Source organism: Heterodontus francisci, unplaced genomic scaffold (assembly GCF_036365525.1).
Source record: "Heterodontus francisci isolate sHetFra1 unplaced genomic scaffold, sHetFra1.hap1 HAP1_SCAFFOLD_174, whole genome shotgun sequence".
In the NCBI taxonomy this organism is placed as follows: domain Eukaryota; kingdom Metazoa; phylum Chordata; class Chondrichthyes; order Heterodontiformes; family Heterodontidae; genus Heterodontus; species Heterodontus francisci.
Genome location: NW_027141730.1, coordinates 1,638,368 through 1,645,128, shown reverse-complemented (window position 1 = coordinate 1,645,128; position 6,761 = coordinate 1,638,368).

Below are 6,761 nucleotides of genomic sequence, written 5' to 3'. Positions count from 1 at the left end.
GAAGACTGAAGCAAAGTATTCATTTAGGACCTCCCCTACCTCCTCCGACTCCAGGCACAAGTTTCCTCCACTATCCCTGATCGGCCCTACCCTCACGCTGGCCATCCTCTTAATCCTCACATAAGTGTAGAACGCCTTGGGATTTTCCTTAATCCGACCCGCCAAGACTTTTTCATGTCCCCTTCTCGCTCTCCTAAGTCCATTCTTCAGTTCCTTCCTGGCTACCTTGTAACCCTCTGGAGCCCTGTCTGATCCTTGCTTCCTCAACCTTAAGAAAGCTTCCTTCTTCCTCTTGACTAGCTGTTCTACATCTCTTGTCATCCAAGGTACCTTCACCCGACCATCGCTTCATTGCCTCATTGGGACAAACCTATCCAGCAGTCGCAGCAAGTGCTCCCTGAACAACCTCCAGATTTCTGTTGCGCATTTCCCTGAGAACATCTGTACCCAATTTATGCTCCCCAGTTCCTGCCTAATAGCATTGTAATTCTCCTCCCCCAATTAAATATTTTCCCATCCCGTCTGCTCCTGTCCCTCTCCATGACTGCAGTAAAGGTCAGGGAGTTGTGATCACTATCACCGAAATGCTCTCCCACCGAGAGATCTGCCACCTGGCCTGGTTCATTGCCAAGCACCAAATCCAACATAGCCTCCCTTCTAGTCGGCCTATCTACATATTGAGTCAGGAAACCTACCTGGATACACCTGACAAAATCTGCTCCATCCAAACGATTTGCACTAAGGAGGTTCAAATCAATATTAGGGAAGTTGAAGTCACCCATGACAACAACCCTGTTGCTTCTGCACCTTTCCAAAATCTGCCTCCCAATCTGTTCCTCCGTGTCTCTGTTGCTATTGGGGGGTCTATAGAAAACTCCCAATAAAGTGACTGTTCCTGTCCTGTTTCTGACTTCCACCCATAATGACTCAGTAGACAAACCCTCCTCGACGACCTCCCTTTCTGCAGCTGTGATACTATCCCTGATTAGCAATGCCACTCCCCCACCTCTTTTACCTCCCTCCCTATTCCTTTTGAAACATCTAAACGCCGGAACATCGAACATCCATCCCTGCCCCTGTGATATCCAAGTCTCCGTAATGGCCACAACATCGTAACTCCAAGTACTGATCCATGCTCTAAGTTCATCACCCTTATTCCTGACACTTCTTGCGTTAAAATAGACACACTTCAACCCATCATACTGGCTGCAACTTTGCCCTGCCAACTGTCAAACCTTCCTCACAGACTCTCTGCACGCTGTATCTGCATGTTTAACAACTACCCCATCCACTGATCCGTAGCTCCGGTTCCCATCCCCCTGCCAAAGTAGTTTAAACCCTCCCGAAGGGCTCTAGCAAACCTCCCGCCCAGGATATTGGTGCCCCTCCAGGTCAGATGCAACCCGTCCTTCTTGTACAGGTCCCACCTTCCCCAGAAGGTATCCCAATGATCCACATATCTGAACCTCTCCCTCCTACACCAGCTCTGTAGCCACGTGCACAGCTGCACCCGCTCTCTGTTTCTATCCTCACTAGCACGTGGCGCCGCATTCAATCCTAAGATTACCATTCTGCTCGTCCTGCCTTTTAGCTTCCAATCTAACTCCCTATATTTGCCTTTCAGGTCCTCATCCCTTTTGCTAGCTATGTCATTGGTACCGATGTGTACCACGACTTCTGTCTGCTCCCCCTCCCCCTCAAGAATCCTGCAGACTCGATCCGAGACATCCCTGACCCTGGCACCCGGGAGGCAACATACCATCCGGGAGTCTCGTTCGCGACCAGAGAATCTCCTGTCTGTTCCTCTAACCATTGAATCTCCTATCCCTATCACTCTCCTATTCTCCCCCCGCCCTTCCCTTCTGAGCCGCTGAGCCAGGCTCAGTGCCAGAGACCTGGCCGCTGTGGCTTTCCCCTGGTCGGTCGTCGCCCCCAACCGTATCCAGAACGGTATACTTATTATTGAGGGGAACGGCCACAGGGATCCCTGCACTGTGCGCCTATTCCATTTTCCTCCCCTGATGGTCACCTTTATCCTGTGAGTTAGGTGTCAATACTGCCCTATAACTTCTCTATATCACCCCCTCAGCCTCCCGCATGATCCGAAGTTCATCCAGCTCCAGCTCCAGTTCCCTAATGCGGTCTGTGAGGAGCTGGAGTTGGGTGCACTTATAACAGGTGAAGTCGCACAAGTGGTAACCCTTACCTCCCACATCCTGCAAGAGGAGCATGCAACTGCCCTAGCTTCCATCCCCTCTGCTCTAAATTGACAACAGAGAATAAAAACAAATAAAGGAAAACCTTACCTTACCAAACCCTCCACATAAGAGTCCTTTTTTTTGGTTAGAGGATGACGATGTGTGGGAGACACTACACGTGTAGTGTTCCGGTTTTTTGCCACTGCCCAAATGTATAAGTTCACTTACCCAGTGGTCCCCGTGTCCACGTCCGCTGATCAAAAGAAAGCTGCCGAATCGCGAGGTAAGTGCTTTATCGTGAAACTTACCTTCCCGGCTGCCCCCTGATTCGCACTATCACCGCTATCGCTGATCAAAAGGAAGAATACATAGTGGAATATAGTTACAGTTAATTGTTAAATTGGACATAATAACTAATACACATGGAAATAAATTTACAGTTGATTGTTAAATTGGACATGATAAATAATACACATGGGAGCAAAGTTGCAGTTAATTTTTAAAAGACAATTGATAGCTAATGCACATGGTATAACTTTTCAATTAATTATTCATTGGCCCTGAGAACGAATACACAAGTTTAAAGGTGCAGTTACTTGTTGGATTGTGCCGGATACGCAATCCACAGGGGAATAAGGTGATAGTTTAATGTTCAATTGGGCATGATAAATAATATATGTGTCAAGAGTTTTACAGTAAATTATAAAGCTTGACATACTAACCAATACACAGGGGAAGTTAGCTATTTCAATCTGATATTATAATACACTACATATAATTACAGTTAATTGATATATTGAGATGTGATAAACATTATGTAAGGAATAAATTTATCATTAATTAATTGTTCATTTGCACATAACGAATATATTTGTGAATAAAATGAGTTATTTGTCAAATTGGTCTTGGGAACAAATGCTTGGGTGCAAAGATCCAGTTTGTTGTTAAATCAGGTGGATTAACCAATACACATGGGAATAACATTGCAATGAATTGCTTAATTAGACGTGATAACTAACACACACAGCATAAATTTACAGTTAATTGTTAAAACGCAAATGAGAACTAATGCACAAGGCTTAAGGTTACAATTAATTATTCATTGCTCCTGATTAAAGTCACAGCTAATTGTTGTATTGGTTTTGATGAAAATTCACACAAAATAAGCTTACATTTAGTTTTAAAATTGAGCTTGATAACGAATAATGTGCATTACCGTTCTTCAAAATGCATCAAACAGTTATTTCCTTTCGGTGTTGTGTTATTTCTTGGTTTCATGGTTAACTTTAGCAAGCCACCCATCCCTTCCCCATTATCACGGAGCATGTCCCCTTTTCACTTCCTATCTGTCACTGCTACATCCGTGGCCAGTCTAATGTTTGGGTCAAGGTTTGTTCTGTACCATCTAATCTGTGGGAGTCTCCCTGTGCTCCCTGATGAGGAATTCCGATATTCCCAGGGAAGCTGACTGACTGTTGTTTCTCCAAATCTACCTCAATGTCTGATTTGTCTCAGTGATATTTTCACAAATACATTCCAACTGTACTCCAAATCCTTCATCCACATCCACCACATCATGACCTTCCTGTCCCTTGTTAATATGGGATTGACCTTTCTTTTCACCCTCTCGTCTTATTAACGCTGTTTCACAGCTTGGAATATTCCCTGAGCCCCCATTTTTATGCTGACATGAATATGTGCCGTTATTATGCTGCATAAATTTAGAACAAAACTAAGCCCCGTTTTTCTGTGATTCTTAATGCACAGCACTTATCTTCCAGTTCCCTGTTGACCCATCTGATTCGACCTAGTAAAATGCAACATCTCCAGAACTGGAAAAATTGTATCTTTGTTGTTCTCCTCGTCTCTTGTTCTTGTTCAACTTTGTAGTGTTATCACGTGTTATGGCAAGCTGCCCATTCTAAGGTAACGCTACAGATTTGCGTCTGAGGGCCTTTCATTGTAAGGGTATAATGGTCCCAGTTTCAATGCCCAGAAATACCATTACCAGTCAGGAGTATTAGCATAACGTATGAAATCTTAGTCACTCCTTCACCTGCAGACATAAAATAATATTAACATCAATTCAACACCTGCCCCCTTCTATTGAAAGGCGTTATACACTGATCACTTTGATAACACATGTATTGTATTTTCTACCCTTATCTCTGGATGGCCAATTTAATGTTGGTTTCTCCCAAATTTTCAACAATGTCATACAAACATTCACAGTCAGCCTTCCAGGCAACACCCCTTGTTATTTTCTTTTTCAGCATCACTTGATTACCAATGGAGTAGGGCCGAGAAGATCCGAGGTGAATATATGGAATCTGAATTAAAGATATTCAGGAGTGCATCCAGGAGTAACATGAAACACCTGGTCACGATTCAACACATATTTCAATGCAACATCAATACACAATAGAATGACAGTCAAGAAAGTATAGTTACAAATAGTTAATGGACAGCTTTCTCTTGGAGATGGTTGTGTCTTTGCCTACACTGAACAGTGAGAAGATGTATTTTATAGCCTGGCCACTATCATACCGAAGGACAGGAAAGGCCCCCAGAAACCTGTCAGAAATATGAGGATGACTAGGGGGACCGTAGGTCCGGTCAAGGACAATAGCGGGAGACTGTGTGTTGAGCCGGAAGAGATAAGTGAGGTTTTGAATGAGTACTTCTCTTCGGTATTTACGAATGATGAGGGGTGTATTACTGAAGAGGACGGTGTGAAACAGACTGGTAAGCTCGAGGAAGTGCTCGTTAGGAGGGAAGATGTGTTGGGGTTTTTGAATAACTTGAAGATAGACAAGTCTCCCGGGCCTGACGGGGTATATCCAAGGATGTTATGGGAAGCAAGGGATGAAATTGCAGAGCCGCTGGCAATGATCTTTTCATCTTCTCTGTTGACGGGGGTGGTACCAGGTGATTGGAGGGTGGCAAATGTTGTGCCCCTGTTCAAGAAAGGGAATAGGAACAACCCTGGGAATTACAGGCCAGTTAGTCTTACTTCGGTGGTAGGCAAGTTGATGGAAAAGGTGCTGAGGGATAGGATTTCTGAGCATCTGGAAAGACACTGCTTGATTCGGGACAGTCAGCACGGTTTTGTGAGGGGTAGGTCTTGCCTCACAAGCCTTATTGAATTCTTTGAGCAGGTGACCAAGCAAGTGGATGAGGGTAAACCAGTGGATGTGGTGTACATGGATTTTAGTAAGGCATTTGATAAGGTCCCCCATGGTAGACTTATGGAGAAAGTCAGGAGGCATGGGATATGGGGAATGTGGCCAGTTGGATTAAGAATTGGCTAACTGATAGAAGGCAGAGAGTGGTCTTAGATGGTAAATACTCAGCCTGGAGCCCAGTTACCAGTGGCGTGCCACAGGGATCAGTTCTGGGTCCTCTCCTGTTTGTGATTTTTATTAACGACTTGGATGAGGAAGTCGAAGGGTGGGTCAGTAAATTTGCAGATGATACAAAGGTTGGTGGAGTTGTGGATACCGAGGAGGGCTATTGTCGTCTGCAAAGGGACTTGGATAGGTTGCAGTGCTGGGCTGAAAAGTGGCAGATGGAGTTTAACCCTGAAAAGTGTGAGGTCGTCCATTTTGGAAGGACAAACACGAATGCAAAATACTGGGTTAACGGTAGGGTTCTTGGGCATGTGGAGGAGCAGAGAGACCTTGGGGTCTATGTGCATAGATCGTTGAAAGTTGCAACTCAAGTGGATAGGGCTGTGAAGAAGGCATATGGGGTGTTAGCGTTCATTAGCAGAGGGATTGAATTTAAGAGCCGTGAGTTGATGATGCAGCTGTACAGGACCTTGGTAAGGCCTCATTTGGAGTACTGTGTGCAGTTCTGGTCGCCTCATTTTAGGAAGGATGTGGAAGCCTTGGAGAGGGTGCAGAGGAGATTTACCAGGATGTTGCCTGGAATGGAGAATAAGTCTTACGAGGAAAGGCTGAACATTCTAGGCCTCTTCTCATTAGAACGGAGAAGGATGAGGGGTGACATGATAGAGGTTTATAAGATGATCAGGGGAATAGATAGGGTAGACAGTCAGAAACTTTTTCCCCGGGTGGAGCAAAGCGTTACAAGGGGTCATAAATTTAAGGTGAAGGGTGGGAGATATAAGGGGGATGTCAGGGGAAGGTTCTTTACCCAGAGAGTGGTCGGGGCATGGAATGCCTTGCCTGGGGAAGTTGTTGAGTCAGAAACTTTAGGGACTTTCAAACGGCTTTTAGATAGGTATATGGATAAAGGAGAATGATGGGGTATGGATTAAATTGTCCTTGACAGAGGACAAAGGATCGGCACAACATCGTGGGCCGAAGGGCCTGTTCTGTGCTGTATTTTTCTATGTTCTATGTTCTATGTTCTAAACCCTGTTCTTTTGATAAGATATCCCAGACGCACAGGAATGGCTTATGTCTAATATCACATGTGGCCTGATGTTGGGATACATCTAAAAGTGCAAATATGATTTGTTACTCATGAGGTAACCAATATGTGGAAGGCATGATTATAATGGACTGAAGATTGGGTCTGCGGCATGGTCAGTCGGTC